The following is a 15,778-nucleotide window of genomic DNA, read 5'->3' on the forward strand; positions in this document are numbered from 1 at the left end:
GGAGAAGGGAGGAGAGGAGAAGAGAGGAGGAGAGAGGAAAGGAGAAGAGGGGAGGAGAGAAAAGGAGGGGAGGGGAAAGGAGAGGAGGGAAGGGGAGAGAAGAGAGGAGAAAAGAGAAAGGGAGAGGAGAGAACTCATGCTAGACCAGAGCAGACAGCCACCCTCAGCTCCCAAATGCCAGCTTGTGCATGGTTTGTGGCTGACTGACCTGAGGTGAGTGGACATGAGTCAGGGGCTGAGGGTCTGCCTGGGCTGCAGAGAAGAGGGAGAGGCCCAGGTAACTGGCACAGACCTCCAACCCTCTGAGGGACTATTACATCCCTGGCTGGGGTAGTGTCAGTGAAGGGCATAGAGAGTTCATGCTTACAATCAGCTTTCACCAAGGCATGATCCTTTGAAAATGCAGCTCTAACAGATCACTTGATAGTTTTATTAGTAGGACAGAGCTTGTAATTATGTGCCAGTTATAAAGCTCACTTCTAACCAACAAGTCTAGTTTCTTATCTGGGCAGACAGAAGGAATTCCATAATTTAGACTTATCAAAAAAGGAGGAGAGAAAGTTGTCAGGCATGGTGACACATACCTATAACCGTAGCATTTGGGAGCCAGAGGCAGATGAGTCTCTGAGTTCAAGACTAGCCTGGTCTATACAGAGAGTTCTAGGGTAGCCAAGACCGTATAGAGAGACAGGGTAGAGGGAAAGTCACTTCACTATTTCTGAAATAATAGTCTGGTGTTGTTTCAGAAGACCCATTTCTGCATTAATTTCTACAAAACCCATGCCACGGTTACGGTAAAAACTGACCAGGTTACAGGCACATGATGTGGCCTGTCCTCCTGTCTGGATGGGACAGGCTGCCTTCTGAAGAAGGGCTCCTTTTTAATTTCACAGTTGCCGAGGGCCAAGTCTGCGCTAATGAGCCCAACCCTAGCTCTCAGAATGTATACATAGTACAGAGTTTGGCTAAAGCAAAGTGAAGGTATTCTGAGCACTTCATCACAAAGCAGAACAGGGCCCCTTCGCTCCATTCTCACGTTGTTTCACATCCGGCACACTTCCGTCACAAAGTTTGTTGATTGTTCCAATTTGTGCCAAGTCATTTGTGCCTAGTGATTCCATAAATGTTTGTAGTCCTGGCTCTGCCAAAGCAATTCTACTTTCAAGGCCTCTCAGTGGCCTAGTGTAGGCAAACAAGCCCACAAACAGCGAGGGCGCAGTCCGCATTCTGTTCCCTCGTCTCGCATGCGTATGTATTTTCCCTGGAGAGACAGTGAGCTGCAGTGATGGACAGCTGCAGAGAGGCACCCACAGTCCTGTCACATAGAGCTGCCAGCCAGAGGAGGGTGTGCGTGTGCGTGTCCTAACGTATTTAAAGCTAATCCGAAGTACATCCAGGAAGTTCAGTTTGCCTGACTTCACATGAGAAGGAAAACAATTTCTTGGTAGGATTCCCAGTTGCCGTCAACTACACTTTAAGTTCCTCATTCAGCCAAGAACCCATGGCTATAGGCCCTACGAGAGAGCCTACCATTACTATTCTGTCAAATGGACGTGGATCACACATTAGGTGAATGTAGAGTGTCATATAGCAGTACGATAGAATATTATTCATTATTAAAGAAGCGAGCTGAGACATGGCACAATACGGATGGATAGTAAACATGGTACAAAAGAAAGTAAGCCAGAAACAAAGGACCGAAGGTTCTATGGTATCTTTCAGATAAAGCATCTACGAAAGGCTAATGAGCAAATTCCAAAGCAGATTAATCTTTGCCTTCAGATGGAAGTGATGGCTGAATGGGCAAAAGGGGACTTTCTGATGAGGTGGATATATTCTAAAATTAGAAGAATTACTGGGGGATTTTGTAAAGTTAGTTACCCCAACACACTAAAATATACAGTTGTAATGACTATTAAGGAATATAAATTATACCTTTAAAAGGGTGCTTAAAAACTAGTAGGCTCTTTCCAAAATGGCAATGGCATATGAGTGAATGGTTCAATAGCTTAAGGAATATTTCAAAGTATTTAGGGTGGTGTTCAAGGAAGACACGTGGTGCAGTGCCCTCAGTGTTTGACTCTAGTGGACTTACGCCATCTCACAGCTGGCTGTTACACTCCCCTCACCTCAGCTTCTCAGCTGCTCCGATCCTCTCAATTAAAAAAAAAACCCATTTATTTTTGTTTTATGTCTATGAATGTTTTGCCTGCATGTATGTATGTGTTCCACATTCATGCCCAGGGCCCATGAAGGTCAGAAAAGAATATCCAGTCCCCTGGAACTGGAGCTGTGGATGACTGTGAGTCAGGGTGTGGGTTCTGGGAACAGAACCCTCTGTGGTAAGAGCAGTGAGTGCTTTTAACCCCAGCTGCTCTAGCCCTGATTCAGGTTTAACCGCTGTGGGACTATTCCTCTTTGAGCTGGGGTTATTCTGTCCTTAGCTTTCTTAGCGGTCAGGAAAGACCATCCACTATCCCCTCTGACTCATCTGCTTTCTTTCCCACGTGGCCAGAGAAGAAAAGAGTTTTCAGTCATGTCACATGTCTCTGTGTCAGCAATTCAATTGTTCCCTTAGCAACCATCGCTTTTACTGCTGGCTCTATGAGATGCGCTGCTGCCTGCTGCCGCTCTCAAAGAGCTGAGATCACAAAACAGCTCGGTTCGTGCCAGAAGTAGCTTTCTAAAAAGACCAGTGTCCTTTCAAGAACAAGTTATTTTTAAAACAAAATTCAAACAGAACATAGCATGTTTAGGCAAAGGTGACAAGGTGTCTCCTTGGGACAACACCAAGGAGAGAGGGGCCTCTGAGTCGTGCCTGGCTTCACCAAGATACAGTCCGCAGCCACACTCACTGCTCGCTCCTTTCCCGCAGACGTTATGGGTCACAGGGGAAATCAGAAGAGAGGAGGGACAATGACACAATGCAAAGCTTCTGCACATGGAGGGGCTGAGGCGTTATCTGCGCACACGGAGCATAGATTTACCATTTCCTCATCTCATTGTTTACAGGAGCATTCTGCCCTTCCCGGAGCGCTCAGCCCCCGTACTCAGGACAATTGATTCCGGGAGTCCCTTCTCAATACCAAGATGCGTAAATGCTCAAGTTCTTTTCTTAAAAGTAGCATTTTACAGGGAATCTATGCAAATGTGTCTAAATCAACTCTAGATCGCAGACAATGCCTTAAACAATGTAAATGTGGGATAAAGACTCTCTGTCCCTGTTTGGGGAATACTGACAAGAAAAAAGCCTGCTCTGCATTCAGACACTGACATCTTTAAATTTCTGAATACTTCCACTCTGCAGCTGGTTGGCTCTGCACGTGCAGAGCCCACATATGGGGGAGGGGCCGACTACCTTTTATATCCGGTGAAGTATAGTTTCCTTTGTTATTTTCTGACAGTGTTTTCCAAGAGGACTTATAGCTCCTTTCTTTAGAAAAAAAGACATAGATTTCATATTCTTCACTTCTGAGAAGCGAGGGCATCTCGCAGGTGTGAAAGCTCCCAACAAAATGTTTCCAAATACCGGGAGAAAGCTTCGGCGTTTGTAAGAACTCCACTTGCCTGTCCATCTCTAGGACTTAACTCTCTTGGTAACAGCTATATAGCTGCTTTTGATAGTGAAGATCCTGCAGTCTTTTAATTATTATTTGAGGACATGGCTGTTCAGCCTGTCTGAGCACTCACTTCACATGATTGATAGGTCCTTAGTGAATCTCAGCTTAAAATGATCTCTATGTGCTAGAGGCTGGGAGATTATTTACAAGACAATGATGCCTGCTTTATTTCATCAGAAATATGTATTTAGGCTTTGCTAAACTCTTTTTATTTCAACATTTACTTAAAATAAACTTTCCAAATTCAGGTAGGAGTCCCTTGAGATGCTCACAAGTTAAGAAAATGAGCATATTAAATTATTTTTCAAGTGGTTGTGCAAGACAGGCATACAGCACATGTCTTTAATCCCAGCATTTGGGAGGCAGAAGCAGATGGATCCCTGTAAGTTCAAGGCAATCCCGGTCTACACAGAACATTTTAGGACAGCCAGGGCTACATACAGAGACCCTATCTCAAAAAAAAAAAAAAAAAAAAAAAAAAAAAAAAAAAAAAAAAAAAAAAGAGAAGAACATTAAGCCAGTAATGAGCTTGTGTTTTGTAAACTTCAAGAAGACTGGTGTGTAAGCATGTTCCCATATTAACCCTTTATAGTGTTTCGTGGGACCTTATTTCAGGTCAGTCACCCTCCTGGGCCTTCCCAGTACTGCATTAACAAGAATAAATTTTCATAATTTTCTCGACTGACGCAGGGAGCCAGGTGTGACCTCAACCTAATTTCTCCCACACACTGGGATGCAGGTGAATTACTCCTTGTTTCAGAAAGGGTAAAGGGAGTCTTAACAACCTGACTATTTCTTTAGGGAAATACAATATGTCCAAAAGAACGCATGCCTTTCATTGCTTGTAGGTGAATGCAGGCAGACTCATGGGTCTGACTGAGCTGCTGCTACTCAGGGGCTTTCTCCCCTTAGAAACTCTCAGCACATGTCCTTAGCTTCCAAGAGCTGGGGTATGCATCCTCCAAGGTCCTACAATGGCTGTGATGTGTTTTTATCAACTTCCTGTTGTCATCTGCAATTCTATTGTTTTCAGCTAGTCCCCCCCACCAAGGTTAACACGTTCCTGGGCTCTTCCTCTGGGAATTCAGCTCTCATGTCCAGCAGAAATCCATTCTGTCTCACACCTTTTCTCTCTTCTCACCACTATTGAAATCCTAGTCAGAGGCTAAGAGACTCAAAAAAAAAAAAAATCTATCTACCAGCCCATCCACACGTGGTAAACAGCGCATATGTGAGAGCACATGTTCTGGGAAAGGCTGAAAGAGCTGAGCTGGTGGAATCACCAGCGGGACTCTATCAGCAGGGAATGAGCTGCTGTTCATCCAGTTACTACACCCCTAGCTCTGGAAGGCTTGCCTGCCACCAGCCTTACTTCCTGAGTTATCAGATGCCCAGCTGAGGGGCCCTTCACTGGCCAGCAGCTTTTAGAGAGAGTTACAAGGCAAACTACAAATCCAGCCCCCATTCCACTCACACGTACTGCTTTCCCAGTCCCATCCCTGCAAGCACTGAGTCCTCCCCGTTGCCAACAGCCCAGGGAGACTCAAAGTGGAAAAGAGTTTGCAGCCTTGCTCAGGATTGGGAGAGTGGAGCAGTTGGGGCTCACGCTGAGAGTGGGCGACACGCTGCAGAAGCAGAAGGCTGGTGACCAGGGACAGACGAGCGGCATAGTGGGATGAGCTGGGTCCACAGACCCACTGTCCGGACAGTGCAGCGTTCACAGGAGACATGCTTTTTATTTTGGAGCCTGGGACCTCTTGCATCTGCAATGTCAGGATCATTGCACTACCCCAGCCTCAGTGACGCCCGCCGTACAGAGCCTCCCTCTGCCCTTCGTTATCGCAGTGCTTCCTTCAGGGGGCTTCAGCTTTCCCTTAGCCTCCACAACCCCTACATGGCTGTGACAGCAGAAGGGGAGCCTTTTTTTTTAATTTAATTTTATTTTATTAATTACACTTTATTCACTTTGTATCCCTCCCATAAGCCCCTCTCACCTCCCCACCTGATCCCACTTCACTGGTAGGGGAGGTTCTCCTCTCCTTCCTTCTGATCTTAGTCTATCAGATCACATCAGGACTGGCTGCATTGTCCTCTACTGTGGCCTGGTAAGGCTGCTCCCCCCTCAGGGGGAGATGATCAAAGAGCAGGCCAATCAGATTATGTCAGAGGCAGTCCCTCTTCCCATTACTATGTAACTCTCTTGGACACTAAACTGCCATGGGCTACATCTGTGCAGGGGTTCTAGGTTATTTCCATGCCTGGTACTTGGTTGGAGTATGAGTCTCTGGGAAGACCCCTGTGTTCAAATTTTCTTGTTCTGTTGCTCTCCTTGTGGGGTTCCTGTCCTCTCCAGATCTTACTATTTCCCACTTCTTACATAAGATTGCATGCACTCTGCCCAACAGTTGGCCATCAGGCTCAGTGTCTGCTTTGATAGTCTGCAGGGCAGAGCCTTTCAGAGGCCCTCTGTGGCAGGTTTCTAGGTTGTTTCCTGTTTTCTTCTTCTTCTGATGTCCATCCTCTTTGCCTTTCAGGATGGGGATTGAGCATTTTAGTCAGGGTCCTCTCTCTTGATTAGTTTCTTTAGATGTACAGATTTTAGTAGGTTTAGCCTATGTTATATGTCTATATGAGTGAGTATATACCATGTGTGTCTTTCTGCTTCTGGGACAGCTCACTCAGGATGATCCTTTCCAGGTCCCACCATTTACCTGCAAATTTCATGATTTCCTTATTTTTCATTGCTGAGTAATACTCCAATGTATAGATGTACCACAATTTCTGCATCCATTCTTCAGTTGAGGGGCATCTGGGCTGTTTCCAGCCTCTGGCTATTACAAATAAAGATGCTACAAACATGGTTGAGCAAATGTCCTTATTATGTACTTGAGACTCTTTTGGATATATGCCTAGAAGTGGTATGGCTGGATCTTAAGGAAGCGCTATTCCTACTTGTCTGAGAAACCGCCAGATTGCTTTCCAGAGTAGTTGTACAAGTTTACATTCCCACCAGCAGTGGAAGAGGGTTCCCCTTTCTCCACAACCTCTCCAGCATGTGTTGTCACTTGAGTTTTTGATCTTGGCCATTCTGATGAGTGTAAGGTGAAATCTCCTGGTCGTTTTGATTTGCATTTCCCTAATGGCTAATGAGGTTGAGCATTTCTTTAAGTGTTTCCCTGCCATTCGATATTCCTCTACAGAGAGTTCTCTGTTTAGCTCTGTTCCCCACTTTTTAATTGGATTACTTGGTTTGCTGCTTTTCAGCTTCTTAGTTTTTTATATATACTGGATATTAGTCCTCTGTCAGATAAAGGGTTGGTGAAGATTCTTTCCCAATCTTTAGGCATTCGTTTTGTTTTGATGACGATGTCCTTTGCTTTACAGAAGCTTTTCAGTTTCATGAGGTGATATACAGCAAGCCTATAGCCAACATCAAACTGAACGGAGAGAAACTTAAAACAATCCCACTGAAATCATGGACAAGACAAGGCTGCCCACTCTCTCCATATCTCTTCAACATAGTGCTGGAAGTCCTTGCTAGAGCAATAAGACAGTTGAAGGAGATCAAGGGGATACAGATTGGAAAGGAAGAAGTCAAATTATCACTATTTGCAAATGATATGATAGTATACCTGCGTGATCCCAAAAACTCTACCAGGGAACTCCTACAGCTGATAAACACCTTCAGTAAAGTGGCCGGATACAAAATTAACTCAAAAAAATCAGTAGCCTTCCTGTATACAAAAGACAAAAGGGCTGAAAAAGAAATTAGGGAAGCAACACCCTTCACAATAGCCACAAAGTACCTTGGTGTAACCCTAACCAAGCAAGTCAAAGACTTGTATGAAAAAAATTTCAAGTCTCTGAAGAAAGAATTAGAAGAAGATATCAGAAGATGGAAAGATCTCCCATGCTCATGGCTTGGCAGGATTAACATAGTAAAAATGGCCATCTTACCAAAAGCAATCTACAGATTCAATGCAATTCCTATCAAATTACCAACACAATTCTTTACAGACCTGGAAAGGAAATTTCTCAACTTCATATGGAATAACAAGAAACCCAGAATTGCTAAAACAATCCTCTACAATAAAAGATCTTCTGGAGGTATCTCCATCCCTGATCTTAAGCTGTACTATAGAGCAACAGTTATAAAAACTGCATGGTACTGGCATAGAAACAGAATGGTGGATCAATGGAACCTAACAGAAGACCCAGAAATAAACCCACACACTTATGGAACCTGATCTTTGACAAAGGTGCCAAAACTGTACAATGGAAAAAAGATAGCATCTTCAACAAATGGTGCTGGTCTAACTGGATGTCTACATGTAGAAAAATGTAAATAGATCCATACTTATCACCCTGCACAAAAATGAAATCCAAGTGGATCAAAGACCTCAACATAAAACCAGACACATTAAATAGGGTAGAAGAAAAAGTGGGGGAAACCCTAGAATTCATAGGTACAGGAGACTACTTCCTGAACAGAACACCAACAGCACAGGCTCTAAGAGCAAAAATCAATAAATGGAACCTCATGAAGGGGAGCCTTTTAAATGTCATGTGTTTGGATGTAAAACTTCTCAATGCTGTGGGGACTTTCTGTATCAGCCCAGGTGAAAGGCAAAGCTTGCTAGATCAGCCTCTTCACTGGCCTGCACCTCCTGGCTTTCCTTCTTCTCTGGATGGTAAAATATTTCCTGGTCGTTCCATAACTTGAATTCACTTGTTCAGTTATGGCTTTTTTGGTATAGAATGTACCAGGCAGTAGTCTGGGTGTTTGGTCTGCACCCGTGAATGAAGTGGAAGGGCCTGTCTCCCTGGCAGTGGAGTGAGGAGAAGAGAGGGCCTGGAGACATCATGAGTAAACACATGTGGCATGCCTATAACCAAGGGCTTTGGAGAAAGGAAAGTGGAGCAGGAGAGGGGGAGATTGACAACACAAGGACAGAAGAGTGTCGTGGTAATCAAAGGCCACTGTGGACCTAAGTGGTGAGAAAGCTGAGAAAAGATGTCTAATTGCCACAGGCATCAACCGAGCTCAGAATCCCACTGCTAAATTCACAAAGAAGAAATCAGTTGTCATAGCTGCACCCTTGGGCCAGTCCCTTGTTGCTAGGGCAGGCCCAACGACTGTGTTACAGGACAGAAAAGTAGCACAACTGCTCTAAGCCCAGTCCAGCAGGTAGGTGGGGAAGGCCAAGGCCAGTTCCCAAGAAGAGGTTGAAAACATCTCTGCCACCAGGACTGTTTTTACCACTAGTGCCCCCAAAGACTGATAATTGGTTTTGTTTTTATTTTTAAGTCATATTCCAAATGATCAGTGTTCACCTAGGACCCCCCCAAACCCCCATAAGCTCGTGTGCATGCATGTGTGTGTGTGCACACACACACACACACACTAATTGGGCTAGGTTTGTGTGGCGGCATGATACTAATTCCTGCCAAGTTGCAGAAGAGAGAAGACAGCAATGGTAGTATCAGGAAGAAACTTGCTAAACATGAATTGACTCAGAATGACCGAAAATGATGTCCTATATTTTAACTCAGGCTTGTTCCTGCCTTGGGCACAAACATCCCAGCCCACACTACTCTTGTCTCTGGGGGACACATCACAGCCCACAGCTTGTTCCTGTCTCTAGAGGACTATATCCTGACCAACAGGCTTGCTTTGGCCCAGGCAGACCACAGTCAAACCCACAGGCTTGCCCCTGCCTCTGGAAGATGAGCTGCACATTGTAGGACAAGCAGTCTGGCTTCTTCTCATCTCTACCTGAAAGACCTTATTGAAAAACGAAACATCACAGACAACGAAGGGATCACAAGGGGGTTGAAAGTGCATGAGGCATGGGAGATGATACAAAAGACAGAGGTCGTGGGGATTCTATTTCCCCCCTGAGGGAAACAAAAATAGAAAGAAGACTGGGCCAGTAGAAAGGCTCAGGTCACCAAGCCCAACCTAAGATTTCTGAATCCAGAATAGAGAGAAGAGAGAACGGGTTCCACAGGTTGTCCTCTGACCTAAACACACACATCAAGTGCTTGGGGTCGGGCAAACCAACGCAGACACACAGACACAGACAGACAGACACACAGACAGGCAGGCAGCAACAGTCCTAACAACCCTCTCCACCTCCACACCTCTTCTCTTAAAAATAAAAAAAAACAACTCTAATTTCTGATTTTAAGAATAATAAGGAATTATCAAATGTGGAGTCCTCTGCTGCTTAACAAAGGAAGCCTAGCAGACTTGCTGTGTATGCCCTCACAACCTTGGCTGAGTTGTTAACATTTATTAGGGAGACAGGAGTGTTTATAAATGCATAACTTTAGAAATCCTGACCCCTGTGATGAGAATAGCAATGAAAGAACGTTCCGCAGCTTCAGGAAGTTTCTCTAGTACTATGAGAACACAATGAGCTCGAGGCCAACCTTCCAGTTCAGGAATTTGCCTACTACCCACTGGGACACTTCTGTGGTTGGTGGAAACAGAAGCCCTGATGGGCAGAAATCACGCTGATGGCATCAGGCAGAGAGGTAGGTAGCACAGGTGAGGCAGACAGAGGAAGTAAAAAGCTTTATTGGTCATGGTCAGCAGAAGAATCTGTACGTACTTGAGGCTCTCATTCCTGGGGTCTTTTGATGGGGACTTTCAAAGCCATATAAGCCTGGTGAATAAACAAATAGACTCTCAGAAGCAAAGTCCCAATCTGGCCTGCACCAATATAAAAGAGCCAGATGCTATAGGGTACTTCTCAGTATACGAGAGAGGCCTTGTCCCCCAGTCACCTTTGATCATTGGCCCTCTCTTGCAAGCAATTAATGCGTAATCACAAGCAAACCCGAGTGTCTGCAAGAGTCAAAACCAGGAAAAATGTTCTCTGATTTGCCTTTGAGTCTCAAGAGAATTCCAGCGCCGACTAGCCTGCAGATCTTGCTATAATTACCTGCACTTCTCTTTCATGGTTTGCAATAGATCCTTCAGAGACTGCCTCGCCCACGCTAGCCTCTGACTGTGAGGACCACACAGCGGGGACCTCAAAAGCGTCTTGGAGAATCCTGAGGCCATGAGAGGCTGGCCTGTAAAGATAGAGAATCCTGGCTTTGTAAACACAGTAGAAAAATGTCCCTGTGGGTTTTCTGGAGCTGGAGAGGTGGGAGGTGGGGGATGGGGTGGTGAGCCCCACAGCTACAGGTGCTCCATCTAAGGAGCCACTAGAGGGTCTTTCTTGACACATATTCCAAGGAAATGACTTCAACAAGCTTATGGGACTCCCTGTCCCTGGGCCTACCCATGTTGGACCAAAAGGTTGCTGCAGAACCACATGGTACACACTCCTTCATCATATATATATATACATATATATACACACATATATATATATATATACACACACACACACATATATATACACACACACATATATATATATATATATATATAATTTATGCTGCTTATTGAGCAAAGCTTTCTCTCTGCCCCAAGACAGCCAAGATGTGACATGAAACTCTAATCTCTAGTGTTCCTAACTAACCCTCATAACGTTTTAATGTACTTTCACTTTTTAGGAGAATTTGACTTTTTTATTACATTTATTTACACTGTGTGTGCATTCACACACGTGTGGGGGTCAGAGTGGCTCCTCTCCTTCCACTGTGTGGATTCTGAGGATGAACTCATGTGATGAGGCTTGGCCACAAGTGCCTTTCCCTCCTGAGCCACCCCCAGTCCCATCACTTTTTAAATAGCACTTTTGCCAGGTTTGAGCCTCCTTCTGGGACTTGAGCTTAATTTTGCCGTTGTAAAATCTATTTCTACTGAAGAGGCAAAACAACCTCGGCCCTGTCTTTTTAAACCATGTGCCTTATATTTCCCAGAGACCTTCCTGAGCTCCCAAGAGGATGGCAACAAAAGAAGCCCATCAAGCAGTGTATCCATCTTGGAGCAGACATGCAGCAGGCCATACAGGCGAGACCCAGGGAGTCCTGACTCGCCAGTGGGGGTGCTGCCTGAGGCCCTGCGGGCAAGGGGCTACAGCAGGAGTTGATGACAAAGGAATCTCTGCCTTCCCTGAATCAGATGACCCATTCAAATGGGAAAGGACCATCATGGAGCAGCTGGCACCGTATGTAAAGACCCGGGGTATAAACTCTAGAGTTCCCTAGTGGCTACTCTTACAACACGCCCACAGTGAAGTTTCTCATGCCCTGCTATCACTCCAACGTGGGCACCAGGGCAACATCTGCCTGGACATCCTCAAGGATAAGTGATCTGAACTGTAGGATGTCAGTACCAGGCTGGGAGGACTCAATGTTGATAGCCCTTTGAACACACCTGCTGCTGAGCTCTGGGAAAACCCCACAGGATTTAAAAAGTACCTGCAAGAAACCTATTCAAAGCAGGCCGCCAGTCAAGAGTGCAGATGCAAGCTGTCCCGTTTCTCTTTCGTGTTGTCTTTGTTCTTAGATGGTCTGTCCTTTCCTTGATTTCTAAGCTGCGGTGTTATTTTTGTTTCATTTGGTTTTTTTTTTTTTTTTTTTTTTTATTAAGTCTGCTTGAACTCTTAAAACATATATTAAATAAACACATTGGTTGTTTTGTATAAAAAAAAGAACGTATAGGAATTATGAAAACAACACCCACTTGCTCTCTCGAGGCCATTTTTCTTCGCCTGTGTATATGACAAGTGTTTGGGCATGTATGTGTGTTTGAGTGTGTGTGGCCACACATGTTGACCTCTCCCTTGATTCCTCTCTTATGTATTGAGGCAGGGTCTGTCAGTGAACCTGTTTGTTGATTCTGGCGCTTTTCTCTAGGGAGCTTGCCTCTGCCCCCCCTTCCCATGTTGGACTCCCAGGTGACCACCACACTTTTACCTGGGTGCTTGGAACCTGAACTCTGATCCTCATACTTGAGCAGGAAGCGCTGTTCCCATCCCTGCTGAGTCATTTCTTTCCCCAGGCCCTTGGGGCGTTTTTTATGTAGGTGCTGGAGCTGGGGTTGGGAAGAAACGGGCTCTAGAGCCTTGGACATTAGAGTTTAAATTGAACCTCTGGCATTTCTTAGTATATTGGCTACATGCACTTCAAGCCTATTTGAGAAATAGGGACAAGAGAACTAGTATAATTGTTTCCGAGGCCAGTTAAGGTGTTTGTAGCTTCTGTTGACACTTAACAAAAATGTGTCAGTAAAAGTAATAAGAAAAAAAAATGATGTACAGGGGTGTCTTAAGATGTTTTCCTCAGTGCCAGAGAAGCAAGTTCATAGGTTAGGCATAGCTTTCAACAAAATATAGTTGTCAGTGGCCGCAATTCCTCACACTTTCCTTCCTGTTTACTGCCCACCATGGAGACAAAAATAACAAGTCGTTTACCAGCCCCATTGGCATCAGAAATGGGCACAGGGATCTTCCCTGATAATGGCTTGGCTTCTCCCTGCTTCTTCCTTTTCATCTGTCTTGAATATATGGGGCTGACACAGCTGTATCATAGCCATAAAGAAATAAGCTGCGGTGGCTGTGGTGTCAGAAGACGCTGGCAAAAATCTTAGCTTCTTACTGTACACTGAGCTATAGTGTTAGGCCAGGCTGCCTGCATTCAGATTTCTTAGTTTATAAAGAAACAGCTTGCTTTTTTTTGAGATGCAGTTTTAGTTGCTTACAGCTAAGAACATCATTCATCGGAGAGCGAGCTCTGCGGTAAGTTTCAAAAAAATGCTGTGCTCACTGAGCAGCAGAAAAGTCGGGTCATGTTGACCTCCTCTCTCAGCACAAGCGGGTAGCCGTTGCTGCAATCCTAAGTACTGTAACTGAGGATCATATCCCTGTGAGTGTACGTGATATGCCTGGCACTCACGTGGTAGCTTAGGAAAGGTGGAATGTCTGTTTCACACGAAGTTCTTGACCGTTCATGTACACAGATATGACAACCCAGCGGCTGCAGTGATGGGGACTCCGACTCCCTAATCCTCCAGCGAGGTCAGCTCATCACACCAGCTCAAAGCTGCGCTGGCTTCACAGGAGCCACATGGAGCCTCTGGAAGCCGTCCTTACCCGACATCCTTGCTCAGCAAAGCCTGTCTCTAGGTAACTGGCGTCTCCAAAAATGCAGGCTTGAAAGATACAAAATCTGTGTGGGCGGCTTGGGGTCACTCTGCTCTTCTAATTCAACACAACCATTGCGTCTAACCATGACAAGATTACACAGCCCCATAAAATGCAAAATTTCCCTATAGCTCACTCTACTGTAAGTTATACAGCTCATGGCCTGGATTAACACCATTCAACTTGTTGTAGGGACCAGAAACACCAGCACTTCCATAGTGCAGTTTTATTTTGTTCATGCAGAGAATCCTGGCAGAAACTTGGCCTGATGGTATGAAGCCCACTGGCTGAGCTGAGCACACTCCCTTGTGGGCAGACTGGAGCTGCCATGACAGCCGGACAGCTAGCTCACATTTTGCTCTGATGTGTGTGTCCCTCACGATGCTGTAATGTAAGAATTATTCATGGGGTTGACCCAGCAGGTTTTCCTTTAACATAGTTTGTGTTCGTAGCAAGAATATTTTTTTTTAGTCTCTCCAAAGTTCAGTGCACGTGTGTGTGTGTGTGTGTGTGTGTGTGTGTGTGTGTAGATGTCTTGGTTATACCTTCCCACAGTATCCTCTCTTATTCCCTTCCCTGGTTTTTAGAGACCTTGACCCTGATCAGTTTGGCTGAGGCTGACTGGCCAGTGAGCACATCCCCCCTCAGTACTGGCATGAATGCCACCTTGCTCAGGTTTTACACATATGTGCGAATCCAAACTTAGGATCTCTGTGTTTGTGTGGCAGGCATCTCCCCACGCCCTTGTGGCAGGCATTTTACCAACGAGGTCATCTTCCCAAACCCTAGGTGTTTTCTAACTATTTTTTGTGGGGGAGGGGGAAACAGAGTTTCTTTGTGTAGCCCTAGCTGTCTTGGAACTAGCTCTGTAGACCAGGCTAGCCTCAAACTCACAAAAATCCTCCTGCCTCTGCCTCCTGAGTACTGGGATTAAAGGTGTGTACCACCATGCCCCACTTTAATTATTTTCAATCAAGATACAATTATATAATTTAAATAATTTCTCCCCTCCTTCTCCTTCCATCAATTCCACCCATATAGCCCTCCCTCTCCAATTCATCACTTTTTCTTTAATTATTACTGTGACATATACTTAAGTGCACATATAAATTCAACCTGCTTAGTCCATTTAATGTTGTATGTAGTATATGTTTATGGATGAACATGATATTGGATAGCCAATTAAGGGAGTCAACCCTGGGGAAGGCTAATTCTCCCTCGCTCAGCAGTCATTAATAGCTCTTCCCTTTTGGTCTGAAGGTGGAGTCCTATGAAATTCCCCATCCATGTAGGCGGGTCAGCGGGGGTATCATTGTTCAGGTCTTGTTTCAGCATGTGTTAAGAGATTTCATGGGTGTGGCTTCTCTGTCATATCCAGAAGGCACAACATCACAGCAGACTTCCTGCTCCTTGAGCTCTTTAGTCTTTCCACCTCCCCTCCCATGACATTCCCTGAACCTTCCTTAGGCTGTAAAAGTTGTTTTCCCTGCATGTATATTTGAGCAATGCATGCATGCCTGGTGCCTGAGGAGGCTGCTAGATCTCCTGGAACTCAAAGACTGCTGTAATCTGCCATGTAGATGCTGGGAAGCAAACCCAGGTCCTCCGGAAAAGTTGTCAGTGATCCTAACCACTGAGCAATCTTTCTCACCCTTGTTTAACTTTTTAATGTCTTCATAGTATCTGAAGTTTCTGTTAGTATTACTTACATACTGACTTATATTTCCAATATAGATATTAAATGAGATGCTTATGCTCATAAACCGAGTATGCATAAATATGCAAAGGATTTTCATATTGTTTTAGCCAGTACCAAATGTTCTATGAGCAAATATATTGGTTTATCAATTAAGCTTCCAAGTCAGCAATGCTAAGTAATGGAAAGCTTCTTTAATTATCATTGCTAAACTATCTTCTCAGGTTCATCCCTGGAGTGCTGTGATAATTGCTTTACCAGCTAACATTTGTGAAAAATAAGCTAGATTTTGCATCATCAACTCTCATACCAGTGTATGGCAATGTGACCTCACACTGGAATTTTAGGTTCTCCTA

General features: G+C 44.8%; 1 pseudogene; it reads left to right on the forward strand.

Annotated features, from left to right (window-relative positions):
* Nucleotides 1-11,525: 11,525 nt before the first annotated feature.
* On the forward strand, nucleotides 11,526-12,110 carry LOC129670665 (ubiquitin-conjugating enzyme E2 C-like; annotated as a pseudogene).
* Nucleotides 12,111-15,778: the final 3,668 nt, after the last annotated feature.

Source organism: Psammomys obesus, unplaced genomic scaffold (genome assembly GCF_907164565.1).
Source record: "Psammomys obesus unplaced genomic scaffold, mPsaObe1.curated_primary_1811, whole genome shotgun sequence".
Classification (NCBI taxonomy): Eukaryota; Metazoa; Chordata; class Mammalia; order Rodentia; family Muridae; genus Psammomys; species Psammomys obesus.